Here is a 20,311-nt window from a genome sequence, read left to right as displayed (position 1 = left end):
GAGGGGGGTTCAGAATGGGGGGGAACATGTGCACCCATGGCTGATTCATGTCGATGTATGGCAAAAACCATCACAATATTGTAAAGTAATTATCCTCCAATTAAAATAAATTAATTAATTTTAAAATTTACAGTAAAGAAATAGTGAAGTGTTGGAAACAAAGAAAAAATAAAGTTGGAGGAAGAAGAATGAATGAAAGCTTTCTACACAGTTCTATCTGTAAAGTGCAGGATTGGTAAAGATGGTAAAAATGCTGAGTAGGAAGCTGATAGCTTTGCAAACATAAGCAATTTGCTCTTTTTTTCAATGGCTAAGTCAGTTTGACTCTTTGAGATCCCACAGACTGTAGCATGCCAGGCTCCTCTGTCCTCCACTATCTCCTGGAGTTTGCTCAAATTCATGTGCATTGAGTTGGTGATGTTGTCTAACCAATTTAGTCATTGCTAAATTGCTAACTATGAGTACATATCATTTAAAATAAAACTTATTTTATACAATTACAATTACTGATTTGAATATCTCCATTTGGGAGTTATTTCAATCACAAACTCAATGAAATATTACTTGCATGTGCTAAAGCTTTCTATATCATCAAACATGAAAGAAAAAAAAAAAAACTCAGATGGCAAAGTATTAGATAATGTTTAGTAATGTGTTGTTGCAATTCTCTCCTAGTACTTGGGAGACTTCCACAAAGTAGAGCTATTCTATTTTCAGATATGATAACTTTGCCTGAAAATGTAATCACTTTAGAAGACTTCTAAATTGTCTTCTGGAACTATTCAGTTCAGTTCAGTAGCTCAGTCGTGTCTGACTCTTTGCGACCCCATAGACTGCAGCACACCAGGCTTCTCTGTCCATCACCAACTCCTGGAGTTCACCCAAACTCATGTCCATCGAGTCAGTGATGCCACCCAACCATCTCATCCTCTGTCACCCCATTCTCCTCCGCCCTCAAACTTTCCCAGCATCAGGGTCTTTTCCAATGAGTCAACTCTTTGCATAAGGTGGCCAAAGTATTGGAGTTTCAGCTTCAGCATCAGTCCTTCCAATGAACACCCAGGACTGATCTCCTTTAGGATGGACTGGTTGGATTTCCTTGCAGTCCAAGGGCCTCTCAAGAGTCTTCTCCAACACCACAGTTCAAAAGCATCAATTCTTCAGCGCTCAGCTTTCTTTACAGTCCAACTCTCACATCCATACATGAGCACTGGAAAAACCATAGCCTTGACTAGATGGACCTTTGTTGGTAAAGTAATGTCTCTGCTTTTTAATATGCGGTCTAGATTGGCCATAACTTTCCTTCAAGAAGTAAGCATCTTTTAATTTCATGGCTGCAGTCACCATCTTCAGTGAATTTGGAGCCCCCCAAAAATAAAGTCAGCCACTGTTTCCCCATCTATTTGCCATGAGGTAATGGTATGCCATGATCTTAGTTTTCTGACTGTTGAGCTTTAAGCCAACTTTTCACTCTCCTCATTCACTTTCATCAAGAGGCTCTTTCTTCTTCACTTTCTGCCATAAGGGTGATATCATCCACATATCTGATGTTATTGGTATTTCTCCCAGCAATCTTGATGCAAGCTTGTGCTTCCTCCAGCCCAGTGTTTCTCATGATGTACTCTGCATAGAAGTTAAATAAGCAGGGTGACAATATACAGCCTTGACATACTCCTTTTCCTATTTGGAACCAGTCTGTGGTTCCACGTCCAGTTCTAATTGTTGCTTCCTGACTTGCATACAGATTTCTCAAGAGGCAGGTCAGATGGTCTGGTATTCCCATCTCTTTCAGAATTTTCCACAGTTTATTGTGATCCACACAGTCAAAGGCTTTAGCATAGTCAATAAATCAGAAATAGATGTTTTTCTGGAACTCTTGATGATCCAGCGGATGTTGGCAACTTGATCTCTTGTTCCTCTGCCTTTTTTAAAACCAGCTTGAACTTCTGGAAGTTCACGGTTCAAGTATTGCTGAAGCCTGGCTTGGAGAATTTTGAGCATTACTTTACTAGCGTATGAGATGAGTTCAATTATGCAATAGTTTGAGCATTCTTTGGTATTGCCTTTCTTAGGGACTGGAATGAAAACTGACCTTTTCAAGTCCTGCTGACTTTCCCAAATTTGCTAGCATATTGAGTGCAGCACTTTCACAACTTCATCTTTTAAGATTTGAAATAGCTCCACTAGAATTCCATCACCTACACTGGCTTTGTTCGTGGTGATACTTCCTAAGGCCTACTTGACTCCACATTCCAGGATGTCTGGCTCTAGGTGAGTGATCACACCATCGTGATTATCTGGGTCATGAAGATCTTTTTTGTACAGTTCTTCCGTGTATTCTTGCCACCTCTTCTTAATATCTTCTGCTTCTGTTAGGTCCATACCATTTCTGTCCTTTATTGAGCCCATCTTTGCATGAAATGTTCCCTTGGTATCTCTAATTTTCTTGAAGAGATCTCTAGTCTTTCCCACTCTATTGTTTTCTTCTATTTCTTTGCACTGATCACGGAGGAAGGCATTCTTATCTCTCCTTGCTATTCTTTGGAACTCTGCCTTCAAATGGGTATATCTTTCCTTTTCTCCTTTGCTTTTGGCTTCTCGTCTTTTCTCAGCTATTTTTTGGCCTCCTCAGACAGCCATTTTCCTTTTTTTGAATTTCTTTTTCTTGGGGATGATCTTGATCCCTGTTTCCTGTACAATGTCATGAACCTCCATCCGTCCATAGTTCATCAGGCAGTTTGTCTATCAGATTTAGTCCTTTAAATCTATTTCTCACTTCCACTGTATCATCCTAAGGGATTTGATTTAGGTCATGCCTGAATGGTCTAGCGGTTTTCCCTACTCTCTTCAATTTAAGTCTGAATTTGGCAACAAGGAGTTCATGATCTGAGGAACTTTTAATGATGCATATTATTACAGTTTAAAAGAAAGAAGAAGAAGCTAGCGTGAAAGAAAGAAGGTAATGTTTAAAGATATGTTTCTCCTCAGGCTTCCAAGAATTACTTAAAGCCTACATTCTTGAAGATATTATATGACCTCTCTGATACCTGATACCAGTGTTTTCTTAGTTTAATTGGACAAAGCCCTCTGCTAGGTGCTAAGTTTAAGCTCAGTGACAAAGTTTAGTCTAGTTACTTTATGCTCAAAAAGTACACTCCAGATATCACACTATCTTGACAAGATTCATCAAAAATATTAAGGCATTACAAATAATTTTTTATAGAATAAAGATGTTCTTTTTGTCCCAAAGGATCTTATGGGCTAATTTCTGTTAAATTAATAAAACACTATTAGGCTGAGGTAGCTCTAACGCCATGGAGTGACCTATGTGAGGAAATCAAAACCTAAACCTGTTAATGCCTCAAGGTTACAACTTGAAACCTTAGGACAATCAATTGTGAACAGTCAACTAGGCTTTTATCTATAGCCAATCAATAATCATCTTACTTTGCTTTCGTCTTTTTACTATAAAATTCTCTCCTGATCTCCTGTGGGATGCAGTGCTCCTAACCACTTCCAGTTTGGCATTGCCCTATTCAAATCAATTTTTGTGGAAATAAACTCTTAACATTTTTAATAGCCCTCTATTTATCTTTCAACATTACCAATGAATTTTTTGGTCAATTTTAATTTGAAAATTAAACAGTTTGAACAATAGTTCTCTTGAAATTTTGAAATAGTTGTTGCATTAAATACATCAATCCATACAAAAAAAGGTTAGCTCAAAAAACTGTGTTCAACTGCTGACAATATTGTCCTATTATAGTTCAGTAGAAGGCCTGACATCTTATTTTTGTGCCACTATTCCAGTAATAGAGCTACTTGCTTCTAAAAATATTTAGTGATTTCCTTTCTCATGAAACAGTATTTTTTTTTTTATTCTTGCAGATAAGAAAAACAGCTAACCCACTGAAAAATAATCCAAAATATTGTGCAAAGAGAAGTAAGATAAGACACAGGTTGATTCAGAAGGATTATTTGCAGAACAACCTTGTAAGAAATTTATTGAACTGCCTTATTGAGTGAATGCATTATTTGGGAGCAGAAAAACATAGAGTAAATAATCCAAGAATGTGATTGGGTTTACTGACTAAATAAATAAATAGTATGAGGCAAATTGAATTTTATTCAATGTCTTACTGAGGACTATAGCCCAGGAGACAGATACCTCTGAGGAACTGTTCCAAAAGGGAGAGACCAATATATAAGTGATTTTGTTTAAAGAGTGCCTGCACTCTATCTACCATACGTTTCAGTAGAAGGTCATTGCTTGTCACAATATTGGCACAGATATTTCAGTTAATAATTTTAGTGCTTTTAAAAGTAAGGAAAAATGAAAGGATCCATGTTCATAAATAATTTTTTCACTGAAATATAATTCTCTAAGGGTTTATACTGCTTGTTTGCCCTAAAGAACAGAGTGCTTCATCCTGAATTTCTTTCAGGACATACACTGTAGGTCAGCAGCTGCAATGGCTAATGACTTCGTCCTTGTACAACAGGATGGTGAGCAACATTCTTTGTTTTACAGATTTAAAATTTTTGTCATCCTGAAAACTGGCTCAAACACTCCCCTTAGAAATATGTTTTACCTGGCTATTTAGTAGATTCTTTGAAGTATGTTCAAATGTTTCATTTTAATAAGAGTCCATGCAGAGTAAACACAGGTTGCCACTTTCTGGGATATGCGTTAATTTCATAGTGGGTTATAATTATAATTCAAAAGATGTCAGATTAATTCATCTCTTTTTTTCTGGTCATTTAGAATTTTTGTTGCTTATATGAAAGACATTAATGGCGGTAGCCAACTTAGCCATACCTTCTGTTTTATCTAACAGGATGGCAGTAAATTCTACCAATCAATTGTATCTCAAACACTAAAATATCTTGTTGGTTGTCTCAGAGACTAGAATCTTATGTTAGAAGAGATTGATTCTAACATGCCTGCTTTATTTTAACCTGTGCATCCTTGAACATAATTTAAACAAGATACTCTAAGAATCTCACTGATGGAAGGGGAATTGGAGGCCACCTACTACAAAACTATCCAAAACTACAATCTCCTTAAAGAGTTCAAGGGAACAGGGTGGGACAGCCAACCTCCCACAGAAAGTCCCTCTTAAAAGGAAAGAATATTCATTCATCAATTTCTCAATTCCTTTATTTACTCACTTACTTATTAACTATTCAGTCTTAGATTGCCCAAGTCTAATAACACTTTGGGATTTGAATTTAAAGGTGTAATTAAAAATAACCATTATTTCATAGGTGATTTTGTTCATAGACCATCTTAAATGATAGGATTATGATATTGTATATTTTAAGGGCAAATGCAAATTCAAAATAAGGGGTTTAATTATCCCTGTTAAAAATTGGGAAAGATAGGCCCCGTTCCCATTTCTTAGTGCATTTTCTTTTGTAAACTTGCAATTGTAAATTCTTTCTCTGCCCCTTTGAGGTGTATGTAAATCTTTTTAAAAGTCTCTTGCTAGTTTTACAACCAAGAAATATCTTTCTTAGGGGCCTGGGATCCATCCCTTTGGAATGTAAACATCAAGGGAGAGAGTGCCTCTCAGTTTCTGTGGGAGATGCAATTCCAGTTGCAAAACTATCTCCTGTCATAAAGATATGAGAAATTTGTTTTTCCTTTGTACAGACCTAATTACCAGGTGAATTTAGCATAAACAGTGTGGTAAATGGCACTGTCAAGTTCTCTTACTTGAGAACTTGCTATTATGTATCTTGAGGCTCTATATATAATGGGTCATAACTGCTCAGCGATATAAAAGAATGAGATCTCTTTCTGTCTTTGCAGTCTCTTAGTGGATTGCTTCTGATGTGCATGCTATGCTGTTTACTGCTTACTCAATAATAAAATTGCTTTCTTTCTCTTCTACATTCATGGAGAGGTTTTCTGGCATGGGAAGATTTTGTTTTTAACTATATTTCTCAAGCAACACTTAAATACTTCCCAAGAAGAGCTGTTAATATGAGTCACTTGAGAGGCTTAATAAACAAATTCCTCCCACAGATCTGCTGAGTTAGAATTTCTTGGGGCCCAAGAATTTGTGTTTAAAAATAAATGCTCCCTGTTGATTCTAATGGATGGGCACTGAGATCCTGAACTAATTTGATTATTTGTATTGACTTATATAAACATCTGCTAAATTCATGCATGTGAGACATTTCATACCCAATGAAAAGACAAATTATTCAAGTTCAGGGACTCTACCTTATTTGAAATTTGACTTTTATATACAATGAGACCATAATGGTACTTGGTGTATAATGGTGACTCAATGAATCCTGCTTTGTTGGTTGGCATTTTGACAATGCCAAAGTGAAAAAAATTTTATAACCTTTCTCAGAATTCCATTTTAATTTCTCTCTTTTTTATTCATCCTTAGCTACTTACCCTCATGAGAAATGGAGTTATTTTCAGCCATATCAACAAACAAGGATGTCACTATCATCACAACTCCGGCCCTCCAAGGGTCAATTCCTGAGCCCTAAGGTAGTTTTCTACCAGGAATATGGTAGTCATCAGGCTAAAGCCACTCCCCATAATGAACACTGAGGAACTCAACATGTACCAGCCCAAGATAGCTGAGGTGCATATCAAAGGAATGATTTCAGTGAGCCCAGACTCTTGCATCTTCCCATACATAGAAAAGTGCTAAATTCCTTAACTTGGGATATTTGGTTTTAATTCACAAAAGATACTTTTGATGTTCAGACTACCTGTCCTTTGTTGCAAACTATATAACCTGACTCCTCCCCTGCGTCCTCAAAGCAGTTCTCTCAGGTTTACTTGAGATGCTGTCTTCCAGGCTTGCAGTCCTAAAAATTCCCACCGAATAAAACATAACTCTCAACTTGTTAGGTTGTGACTATCTTCAAGTCAACACTAAATTTCTGATACTCCCTATAAAGTCCCATCATCTCTTGTTAGTATACTATTTAGCATGCTACATTATAAACTAAGTTTTCAAAATTTACATTCTACCCTGAATTATAATGCTCAAAATTCTACAAGTCAGGCTTCAACAGTACATGAACCATGAAGTACCAGATGTTCAAGCTGGATTTAGAAAAGGCAGAGGAATCAGAAATCAAATTGCCAACACCTGTTGGATCAAAAAAGCAAGGGAGTTCCAGAAAAACATCTACTTCTGCTCTATTGACTATGCCAAAGCCTTTGACTGTGTAGATCACAACAAATTGTGGAAAACTCTTAAAGAGATGGAAATACCAGACCACCTGACCTGCCTCCTGAGAAATCTGTATGCAGGTCAAGAAGCAACAGTTAGAACTGGACATGGAACAACAGGCTGGTTCCAATTTGGAAAAGGAGTACGCCAAGGCTGTATATTGTCACTCTGCTTATTTAACTTCTATGCAGAGTACATCATGAGAAATGCTGGGCTTGATGAAGCACAAGCTAGAATCATGATTGCTGGGAGAAATATCAATAACCTCAGATATGCAGATGACACCACCCTTATGGCAGAAAGTGAAGAACTAAAGAGCCTCTTGATGAAAGTGAAAGAAGAGAGTGAAAAACTTGGCTTAAACTCAACATTCAGAAAACTATAATCATGGCATCTGGTCCCATCACTTCTTGGCAAATAGATGGGGAAACAATGAAAAGAGTGACACAATTTATTTTCTTGGGCTCCAAAATCACTGCAGATGGTGACTGCAACCATGAAATTAAAAGACACTTGCTCCTTGGAAGAAAAGCTATGACAAACCTAGACAGCATATTAAAAAGCAGAGATACTACTTTGCTGAAAAAAGTCCATCTAGTTAAAGCTATGGTTTTTCCAGTAGTCATGTATGGATGTGAGAAATGGACTATAAAGAAAGCTGAGCCCTGAAGAATTGATGCTTTTGAACTGTGGTGTTGGAGAAGACTCCTGAGAGTCCCTTGCAACCTGTCAATCCTAAAGAAAATCAGTCCTGAATATTCATTGGAAGGACTGAATGCTGAAGCTGAAACTCCAATACTTTGGCCACCTGATGTGAAGTGCTGACTCACTGGAAAAGAGCCTGTGCTGGTGATGTAGCCACGCGTTCCGGGAAACAAACTCACTCAGAAGGACAATGCAGATTTATTACACCGGCGGGCCCAAAGCAGAGTCTCCTCTTAGCCAAGGACCCCGACCAGCATTTGTGAAAATCTTTTATACCCCATGTGTACATGTCCGAACCCACCACCCCAAATTCCTTGAGACTTACATAAACCAAGGAAAATACAGTTCCAATAACCCCATCATTCATGTGCTATGTGCTCATGTGCTCAAACAGTCAAACAATTAGCCAATAATCAATAAACCTGAGGTCACACTCGAATAGATACAGAAAAATTTATGGCCTGTCTGGAGGAAGGGGTGATTAGTGTATGTTTTCTTAGGCGATGAGTAACCTAGATAGGATCTTCAAGGTTCCCCTGTCTGGAGGGGGTCTTATCCTTCTGTTGTTGTTTTCATAGGCACTAAACACAGAGTTCAGAGTCCATTGGAAAGGTGGCCGAGCATGATCAGCATGAACAGGCCTAAGATGGAGTCCAGGCCCTATGAATTCCTTCTTCACTGGGAAAGACTGAGGGCAGGAGGAGAAGGGGACAACAGAAGATGAGATGGTTGGGTGGCATCACTGACTTGATGGACATGAGTTTGAGTAAGCTCCAGGAGTTGGTGATGGACAGGGAAGCCTGGTGTGTTGCAATCCATGGGTCGCAAAGAGTTGGGACTGAGTGACTGAACTGACCCTGAATTATTATTACTTAAATCTATTACGTTTGTTCATGTTTAATTACCATAAGAAAGCAAATCAAAACAAAACATTTGGATCATTTTTCTTAATTTTCTGGTGGTTGTAACAAGTGATAGTGCTATAAAATATTATCAGTTATGACATCTTTTATTTTAAAAAGTTTTCTCATTTATTAATGCAATATCATAACTTATGAGATTCATAGATACTATATTCTATGGATGGGCATATTTATTTTGCATAGTAACCTGTGTTAGGAATACAAATAAGAAAGAAATAGTTTATTTATTTAAATAATTAAATTAAAATTTTAACTGGCAATAGCTATGTTCAATATTCTAGTTTATTTCTAGATTTTTCTCATTCAGTTTATTACAATTCTTATTAGGACAATTTTCAAAATAATGCATGTATTTACACCTGTGTTTATTATTAAGAATATGTGTTTATTATTCTGCCCCTATTGTTTTATAAACAATGGGGAAGCAGTCTTATAAAGAGAACTGAAGTGTTACACCCATTGATTGATTGGAAATAAACTACATTATGTAATTTTTGTTGGTTTTACTCAAAGATTTCCTGGGTGGAACTCATCAGAATTACTCATTGTTAAAGTACTGCCTCAGGGTTTAGTTCTCGGACTCTATTTTTTTAATAGTTATTTAAAACTTAGGTTCACTTGGAGGAAAGTCTAATTATTCAAAAATTTACTGATATATATATGTATGTATGTATGTATGTGTTTTTATAAACTGTGCTTGCTTATGTAACTTCTGAAAGACCATTCAAATTCAGTATTACCAAGTTGAATATTATCTGACTAACCAACAATGCCTGACAGACTGGGAGGTTATTTGGAGATAATCACAGCCCTTGGGTCCTGTGAGGCACTGGGTGCGGCTAAGTGCCTTTAATTCCCCAAGGGTGTTATTAGCTCATGATAACAATACTTCCTTGAGTTGTTTTATTGCTTTTATAAAAAGTCTTCATTGTGAAGAAAATGTTTATTTTTATGCAGGAGGAGGATGAGGTTGACAGTTTAGACTGTTGAGTGAATAGAGTTACTTCAGACTTATGGTACATGCCATGACAAATTTGCTCATTTAGAATACTTCCCAGCCAGTCTGGATGCTTTGACTACCTCAGTACTGCTATAAAGCCCAACTTCCATATAAAACAGTTGTAAAATAGTGTTTTCAAGTTAATGTTGTGCATTCTCTAAAATTAAAAAGTGACCCATTTTGTAGAAAAGCTGCATATGAAAAGCTGACCAATGATTCAGTGCAGAACAGTATTTGGGGTACAGGAATGAATGGTCTCAAGCCCCATGATTAAAGAGATCAATTGATGTGGAAAATATAAATAAATGCAGATGAAACTGTGACACACACAACAGAAAGTTTTCCTTTGATACCACCGTTTCTTCCCCATAAACCCTACTTGAGTGGTTTTCCAAGTAGAATAAAATCCAAACTTTTTATTATGACCTGGGAAGTCTTGTTGACTTGAGAAAATTTTTTAAAAAGCAACATTAAGAGTTGTGAGTTGAATTATTCAGTGTCTTATTAAAGACTACAGTCCAGGAAACACAGCCTCTCAGATAGCTCTGGGAAACTGCTCATAGATGTAACAAAGGAGGTCAGTATATACATGGTATTTGGTGAAGGGTACAGGTAATCGAGCATCCATTTCAGTAGGGGCTTGCTGCTAGTCTTAATGTTTTAGCACTTTTCTAAGTACTGGAAGATGTAAGAATTTGGGTTCATAAAATTTTGTTCTGAAAATATCTATGTGAAGGTCTGTTCTGCCAGTTTTCTCAGAGCACAGAGTGCCTCACTCCTGATCTGCACCCCCTGAATTCCTTTCAGGGTGTGTTGTAGGTCAGTAACTGCAGTGGCTAATGACTCAGTCCTTGTCGAACCGGATGGCAAGTGACATTTTTTTTGTTGGCAGCTTTAGCTAGTTCAATAGTCATTTTTTACCTCATTCTCAGGCTTATCTTTTACCTCCTTATAATACACTAACCCTGTCAATCTTCCTTCTCTCATTTGAAAAGACCAAGCTTATATTAAGATTTTGCACTTGCTTTTCTCTTTGAAATGGAATATTCTTTCCCCAGGTCTTCACCTAGCTGTCTTTTCTCATCATTCCAGTCTCAGCTAGGATATTACCACCTCCAAGAGGTCACCCCTCTAAAACAAATGTCTCCTACACATTCTACTCCATACTCTGTTTCAGTTTCTTCACTGCACATATTAATAACTGACATTATTTTATCAACTTAAATGTCTGAATTCACTAAGTAGAATAAGTTCATGAGGGTAGCAACTGACTTTCTTGTTTGCATAACCCCAGCTGCTAGAAGACTGTCTCACATACAATAAACAATCATATGAATATCTGTTTAATTAATATATATCTAACTTTACCATTACATACCTTTTTAGTCGACTGTCTGTCATCCATTTTCTTACTTCTTCCTAACAGAACTAAAAGGTTACATTTTTCATCTTCCCCCCTTCATCTGATCTGTCAGGCAAACTCGACCAATGTCAACTGTGGGCAATGAGTCCCCTTGGGCATGTGACCCTATCTGAACCAATGAGACTTGAGGAGGGGCTTGATAGAGACTTTTGAAAAAGTTCTTCCTCATTTTTTGTAAGAGCTTCAAGAACATCTTTCTCTTTGTTCCTCTGATCATGGTCAATGGAGTCATGAAATTCACTTGTGATGAGTGATCAAAAAACAAAGACAAAAACACACTTCACTTAAGCAAGAGTGTTTATATCATATGTTGGATATAATTTGTTCAATGTGAGGATTGATGAAATAGATTTTAATGAGAATACAAATTTATTATAGAGTTATTTTATGAAGCTTCTAGGATCCTCTGATTCAGAGAAGCAAGGAGTAATCTTACCTAGGCCACTCTGCATGCACTAATAAGATCAGGCAAATCAGACCATAAAAAATAATTATGCAGGCACTATTTTTTAATATGTATAAACAGTGCTTCATATTTCATTCTATACACACTCAAATTTATTTACAATGCTTTGAGTTTCAATTTTTACTAGCAGAGTAGGTTACTAAATTAAGAGTACTGAATAAATGGTTTTAACTGCTACTACAGTGTACCAGAAAAGAATATTAAATTCTCTAGAATTTCTAAACCAGCCTTTGAATCTAAAAGTCAATATAAATAGGGAAAGTTTGGGTACCAAGAGGCTTGCTATCTAAAACTAAACATGATGTGTATGTTAGTAAAGTAAGTTAGAATTGAAAAAGGATGTATTTTGAAAAATAAATATTAATTTAGTCAAACAGGAAAGCATTTACTTTTGAAATATAGAGAAACATATATAATGGATGATATAAAAAAGGCTAGGCAAACTATACACAAAAGTACTTTTACTTGTATAATGCTCCTTTCCCCCTAAAAAGTTATATTCTTTACTTTTCTACACTAAAATGTCATATACAGAATATTTACTAAGAAAAAGCCTGGTAGCTTTGAATAATAATAATAGTAGCTAACATGTATTAAGTACTCACTGTGAAGAAGGCTGAGCGCCGAAGAATTGATGCTTTTGAACTGTGGTGTTGGAGAAGACTCTTGAGAGTCCCTTGGACTGCAAGGAGATCCAACCAGTCCATTCTGAAGGAGATCAGCCCTGGGATTTCTTTGGAAGGAATGATGCTAAAGCTGAAACTCCAGTACTTTGGCCACCTCATGCGAAGAGTTGACTCATTGGAAAAGACTCTGATGCTGGGAGGGGTTGGGGGCAGGAGGAGAAGGGGACGACAGAGGATGAGATGGCTGGATGGCATCACTGACTCGATGGACGTGAGTCTGAGTGAACTCTGGGAGTTGGTGATGGACAGGGAGGCCTGGCGTGCTTCGATTCATGGGGTGGCAAAGAGTCGGACACAACTGAGCGACCAATCTGATCTGATCTGATGTGCCAGGCATTGTTGCTCTAGGAATTTATGTGTATTAACTCAACTTAATCTTCTTAACAACCTTAGGAGAAAAGGAAATTCTCTAGCAAGGGGAACGATTTGGCAACTAAAAGAGGAAGGGCAAGATTTTAGCCCAAGTAGTTTGACTTCAAAGTTTATTTGTGGAACAAAATTATGTAAACCCCAAAGCTGATTTGTAAAATAAAGTAGCAAAGCAGATTTTCAGCCAAGGAAGAAAACTTTTAGGGTGTCTTTGACATGATCCTCACCATCTATCAGTTCAACTTCAGCAAATAAATTAAGTATTACCTTTCTCTTGATGCAGGGATTATTCTAGTGAGAATAATCATTGAACAGATTATAACAATATAACGACCACAGATATTATTTATTCTTAATTTAGTTGAAAAAGCCACAGCTACCATTTCACCATGGTGTATAAAATTACAATAGCATAAGATGATTTTTGATATTTTTTTAAAACAATTTTCAGAATTTCTTAGACCATGTTACTATGTTTTTGGTCCCCAAAATTGTCTTGACCTCTTCCAGTATTTTCAGTTACTCTTATTAGGCAAGAAAGACCAAGGACACAACCATATCTTGCGTACCTAGAGATCTGCACCACAAAAATAAGGTTCTCATGAAATCATATTAAATTACATTTGAAAGGAGAGATTGACCTCAAATGATGCAATGAGAAGGGCACATCATATTTATTATATATCTTCTCTTAAATCTAATTAGCTCAATCCAATCAAGAGAAAACATCAAACAAACTGAGGGGTGTTTACAAAATACTAGACAATTCCCCTTCAAAAGTGTCAAAGTCATGAAAGATAAAGGAAAGATGGAGAAATCATCACAGATTAGAAGAGATTAAGGAGACATCATGACTAAACACAATGTGGTAATGTGAACTAGATCCTACACCAGAAAAAGGACATCAGCAGAAAAATGGGAGAAATATGAATAAAGTCTATAGTGAATAGCTTTATGTCAATATTCATTTCTTAGTTTTAATAAATGTGACCTGGTTACATAGCTCATAGCTTCATTGACCATTTGTTATCTACTATTGTTGGCAAAAATCCCACAGAAGAAATGGAGTAGACCTCATAATCAACTAGAGTCTGAACTGCAGTACTTGGGTGTAACCTCAAAAATGACAGAATTATCTCAGTTCATTTCCAAGGAAAACCATTCATCATCATGGTAATTCAAGCCAAAGAAGCTGAAATTGATCAGTTCTATAAAGACCTAGAAGATCTCCTAGAACTAACTCCAAAAAAAAAAAAGATGTCCTATTCATCACTGGGCATTGGAATGAAAAAGTAGGAAGTAAAGAGATAGCTGGAGTAATAGGCAAGTTTGACCTTGGAGTACAAAATGAAACAGGGCAAAGGCTAACAGAATTCTGCCAAGAGAATACATTGATCATAGCAAACATCCTTTTTCAACAACACAAGAGACTACTTTACACATGGACAAAACCTAATGGTCAATACCAAAATCAGATTGATTACACTCTTTGTAGTTGAAGATGGAGAAGCTGTATATAGTCAGCAAAAACAAGACCTGGAGCTGACTGTAGCTCAGATCATCAGCTTCTCATAGCAAAATTCTGGCTTAAACTATAGAAAGTGGGGAAAACCACTAGGCTAGCCAGGTATGACTTAAATCAAATATCCTATGAATACAGAGTGGAGGTAACAAATACAGATTCAAGGGATTAAATCTAGTAAACAGTGAGTCTAAAGAACTATGGACAGAAGTCCATAATATTATATAGGAGCCAGTGAACAAATCCATCCCAAAGAAAAACAAGAAAGCAAAGTGGTTATCTGAAAGGCTTTACAAATAGCTGAAGCAAGAAGAGAAGTGAAAAGCAAGGGAGAAAGGGAAAGGCACACCAATCTAAACCCAGAGTTCCAGAGAACAGCAAGGAGAAACAAGATGGCTTTCTTCAATGAACAATGCAAAGAAATAGAGGAAAATAATAGAAAGGGAAAGACTAGGGATCTCTTCAAGAAAATTGGAAATATCAAAGGAATATTTCATCCAAAGATGGGCACAATAAAGGATAGAAATGGTAAAGACCTAATAGAAGTAGAAGAGATCAAGAAGAGATGGAAATAATCCACAGAAGCACTGTACAAAAAAGATTTTAATGACCCAGGATAACCATGATGGTGTGGTCACTAATCCAGAGCCAGACATTCTATAGTGTGAAGTCAAGTGGGCCTTAGGAAGAGCTGCTGTCAATAAAGCTAGTGGAGGCGATGGAATTCCAGCAGATCTATGTAAAATCCTAACACTACTTAAAATCCTAAAAGATGATGCTATCAAAGTGCTGCACTCAATATGTCATTATATCTGGAAAACCCAGCAGTGGCCACAGGACTGGAAAGGGTCAATCCTCATCTCAGCTCCCAAAAAAGGCAGTACTAAAGAATGTTCAAACTACTGGAAAATTGCTTTCATCTCCCATGCTAGCAAGGCCATGCTCAAAATCCTGCAGCTGGGCTTCAGCATTGCATGAACTAAGATTTTTCAGATGTTCAAGCTGGGTTTAGAAAAGGCAGAGGAACCAGGGATCAAATTGTCAACACTCACTGGATCATAGAGAAAGCAAGAGAATAAAGTCTATATTTAATAATTTCATGTCAATGTTTCACTGACTATGCTAAAGCCTTTGATGTAGATCATAATAAATTGTGGAAAACTCTTAAAAGATGGACTACAAGACCATCTTATCTGTCTCCTGAAAAACCTGTATGTGGGTCAAGAGGCAACACTTAGAAACCTGTATGGAACAACTGACTGGTTCAGGATTGAGAAAGAAGTACGACAAGGCTGTTTATTGTCACCCTGTTTATTTAACTTATACACAGAGCACATCATGAGAAATGCCAGGCTGGATGAGTTACAAGCTGGAATCAACATCAGCGGGAGAAACATCAACATCCTTGGATATGTGAATGATATCACTTTAATGGCAGAAAGTAAGAGGAATAAGAGAACCTCTTGATGAGGGTAAAGGAGGACAGTGAAAAAGTTGACTTAAAACTAAATATTAAAAACTAAGATCATGGCATAGGGCCCCATCACTTCATGGCACATAAAAGGGGAAAAGGTGGAACCAATGACACATTTCCTCTTCTTGGGCTCCAAAATCACCACAGATAGTGACTGCAGCCATGAAATTAGAAGATGACTGCTTCTTGGCAGGAAAGTTACAACAAACCTAGACAGTGTGCGAAAAAGAAAAGACACTACTTTGCTGACCAAGATCCATGTAATCAAGGTTATGGTGTTTCCAGTAGTCATGTACAGTTGTGAGAGCTGAACTGTAAAGAAGGCAGAGCACCAAAGAACTGATGCTTTCGAACTGTGGAGCTGGAGAAGACTCTCAAGAGTCCCTTGGACAGCAAGGAGATCAAACCAGTTAATCTTGAAGGAAATCAACCCTGAATATTCATTGGAAGGACTGATGCTGAAGCTGAAGCTCCAATACTTTGGTCCCCTGATGCATACAGCCATCTCATTGGAAAAGACCCTGATGTGGGAAAAGATTGAAAGCAGAAGAAGAGGGCGACAGAAAATAAAATGGCTGGATGGCATCACCAATGCAATGGGCATAAACTTGGGTAAACTTCGGGAAATGGTGAAGGACTGGGAAGCCAGGTGTGGTGCAGTCCATGGGGTCATGAAGAGTCACACACAATGGATTACTGAACAACATCAGCAACATGGTTATATAAAGTGTCAACAATAGAAAAAGCTGAGGAAAGGCAATATTTTTGCAATACTTCTATAAATCTAATGTTATAGAAACAAAATGCTAAAATAAATATATACACAGATAAATAAATAAGTAATTATGTTGCCACCATCTCTCTCAGAAAAGGAGGGGTTGAGACTTTCACTAAATGGAGACTCAAAGTAACCTCTATGATTTGACTCCTCCACACAATGGTAAGTACCAAAGTAATGTGAAAACGATTTCCTTCTTCCCAAAGGATCAAAAGTCAATATTGGCTCTCTTATAAGTTGGTACCAGATTTATTGCCTGGCTTACCTTGGAGAGTATAGATACAGATTGTAAATTTTACTGCATGGTCCTAACAGTTGATTTATTTAGGATCTAAGCACATGTGCAATTGTACATGATTCAGTAAATAGAGGTTGCCCTGAGAAACAAAGAATGTTTATTCACTCTTCATATTTGTACTTCATTTAAATTATGATGATATGACTATTTTTTGTTGATGTGCTTAAGGATCTACTAGTAACACTATGCCTGGATTCTCCAAAATGTGGCCATAAAATCAGATTTTTAAAATTTGTATGACACACATTGGTAATACTGAAATGCATGCTTGTCTTTTTTTTTTCCTTCAACAGCATCTCACCACCTAAACTTCATACTTCTAAATTTACCTTATGTTCCACTCCCCAGCCCCACCCCTTATCTATGTTCTTTCAGAAAGAAATAATTTGTAAGAGTAAGCTAAAGTGGAAAAAAGTGAAAGTGAGGGTCACTCGGTGGTGTCCGACTCTTTGCATCTATTCTCCAGGCCAAGTACTGGAGTGGGTAGCCTTTCCTTTCTCCAGGGGAATCTTCCCGACCCAGGGATAGAACCTACGTCTTCCACATTGCCGGCGGATTCTTTACCAGCTGAGCCACAAGGGAAGCCCAAAAATACTGCACTGGGTAGCCTATCCCTTCTTCAGAGGATCTTCCTGACCCAGGAATCCAACCGGGGTCTCCTGCATTGCAGGCGGATCCTTTACCAACTAACTGAGCTATCAGGGAAGCCCTAAGAATACAATTTTCCCCTTTGATTTTATTATTCATTTTTCCTTACACTTATTTCCTTCTTGTAATACTTGAGAACATATAAAAATATTGCTTAGTCACTTAAGAGCTAAAAACAACCAAATAAAAATATAGTGGTAAACATTTAATATCAAGTTATAAAACTTTCATTTCTAAATTTCATCAAGTTCTCATTTCTGAAATGGCTGTTGAGAGAGGTTGTTTCCTGTATTATTGTTAAGTGACACTGTTTGCTTCACTATTAGTAACAATTTTATATCTCTTCTGAAAATTGCATAAATTATTGTGCAAATTTTCTAATGCATTTGCAAGAAAAAAATTTTCTTTTAATGACTATTAATGAACCCCTGTTTTATGCAGGGTGTGAAAAGTTGCCAAGATGTGTAAAACAATTATGATGACAAAAAGCATGAGTTTAAAAAGACTTTTCTTGTGTAATGTGTGTGAAAATCCAGAATAAGTCCTAAGGGAAAAATTAATTTTAATAAGCTTTTAGTCTTGCTTAAAGATTGTATAAATTTCAGGCATGAAGACTTGTGTATTAATATATTAGGAATAATATGAAAGTTTCATCCTATAGAATAAATCTATTTCATCATCAACCTGATAGTTTACCCTTGAACTATAGGGACACTTGATCATTTACTAGAGAAAATATGTGTTATGTCTTCTAGGAGTGAAATACTGGGTAAAATGTTTAAAAAGGTGGAATCTTATATAATTTTAATGCAAATTTATTTATTATTAGAAAGCACTAAAAGACGCTTACTCCTTGGAAGGAAAGTTATGACCAACCTACATAGCATATTCAAAAGCAGAGACATTACTTTGCCAACAAAGGTTCGTCTAGTCAAGGCTATGGTTTTTCCTGTGGTCATGTATGGATGTGAGAGTTGGACTGTGAAGAAGGCTGAAGTGCCGAAGAATTGATGCTTTTGAACTGTGGTGTTGGAGAAGACTCTTGAGAGTCCCTTGGACTGCAAGGAGATCCAACCAGTCCATTCTGAAAGAGATCAGCTCTGGGATTTCTTTGGAAGGAATGATGCTAAAGCTGAAACTCCAGTACTTTGGCCGCCTCATGCAAAGAGTTGACTCATTGGAAAAGACTCTGATGCTGGGAGGGAATGGGGGCAGGAGGAGAAGGGGACGACAGAGGATGAGATGGCTGGATGGCATCACTGACTCGATGGACGTGAGTCTGGGTGAACTTCGGGAGTTGGTGATGGACAGGGAGGCCTGGCGTGCTGCGATTCATGGGGTTGCGAAGAGTCGGACACGACTGAGCGACTGAACTGAACTGATTTCTGTTATAAACCCATTGATAACTGAAATCTAATCTTAAAAATTCCATTTTAATATGTTCAGAGTTTACATTTTTAAAGTATGTAGATTTTAAATCTTTAAATATGAATAAACTATTTAATGATCTAGATCCAGGTAAACTTTGAAAAAGTCTAAAGATTCTAGAGGCTACAATACATTACTTTCTCATGAAATGGTCATTCCTGAACCCAAACATAATAACTAAGAGGAAATTTTATATAATTGTAATGGCTAAAAGTCAAGGATATATTCCAGCATTTAACGTGGAAAAGTCTCCATGAATATTTCCAGAACATTTGTTTTTACTGGGCTCATTATTGCTAATAGCTTTTTTCCTTGTCTTTGTTTCATACTTAACTTCCAAAAGACCCAAATTATGGGATAAATTTTCACAATTAACCCCTGAATGTGAAACAACTGAAACAAAATAAAGTGTTTCAATAATATCAGAGATATTATTGATATCTTTGAGAGAATATGAGAATAGAGTTGTGATTAACAATCTAGGCTTTAGAATCAAAAATAGTTTGGTTTCTAAATAACCTAATCCTGATTCTGCCACTTATTAATGCTAAGAATTTGGCGAAGTAGCCCATCCTCAGTTTCCTCAACTCTATGTGTTAAATAATTATAAACAGTTCCCACTTCATTAGGTAATTTTGAGATTATATAAAGTACATTGGCACTTAATTAAAACTGTCTTTATACTGGCTATAGAATAGTTAAGATCTTAAGGGGCTGGGAGATGGGAATTTTAATGTTGCTATTGATGGGGATCAGAATATGTCCCCTAAAATACTACTTTGGCATATTAATTTATTTTGAATTAAAGTTACTTAAGAACCAGATGGTTCAAGAAGGTCATTCTGACCTCCTTTGTTCCCATGAAAGCAGGAAATAAATCTCTCATGTGAAAGGTACCCTCTCCATGCCAAGAGAATAGAAGGAAGGCATCTTTATCATCAGAGATAAGGAATTTAGGGCTGAGAAGGCTATATAAACAAACTATAAAATGGATCACTTTGGTCACTTCTCTGAGACTCATATTTTAATAGACTCCCATATGCATGAAATTAGATTTTCTCCTCTATCTTATGTCAGTTTAATTATAGTGCAGCCAAAGAACCTGGAAAGGAAGAAGAGAAAAGTTTCCCTCCTCTACACTATATAATTGGAGAAGGCAATGGCACCCCACTCCAGTACTCTTGCCTGGAAAATCCCATGGATGGAGGAGCCTGGAAGGCTGCAGTCCATGGGGTCAACTGAGGGAGAGAAGCAACAGAGCATTCACAAAGCAAGAAAATCTTATCTCATCTCAGATTTCAAATAGAATGTTCTCTTCTACCAAAAATCACAGCCTATAGCTCTTGCTAGTGCAGCAGAGCTTCTGAATGAACATATGAT

This window comes from Bison bison, unplaced genomic scaffold (assembly GCF_000754665.1).
Source record: "Bison bison bison isolate TAMUID 2011002044 unplaced genomic scaffold, Bison_UMD1.0 scf7180017864525, whole genome shotgun sequence".
NCBI lineage: Eukaryota > Metazoa > Chordata > Mammalia > Artiodactyla > Bovidae > Bison > Bison bison.
Note: the sequence above shows the minus strand (reverse complement) of the source record.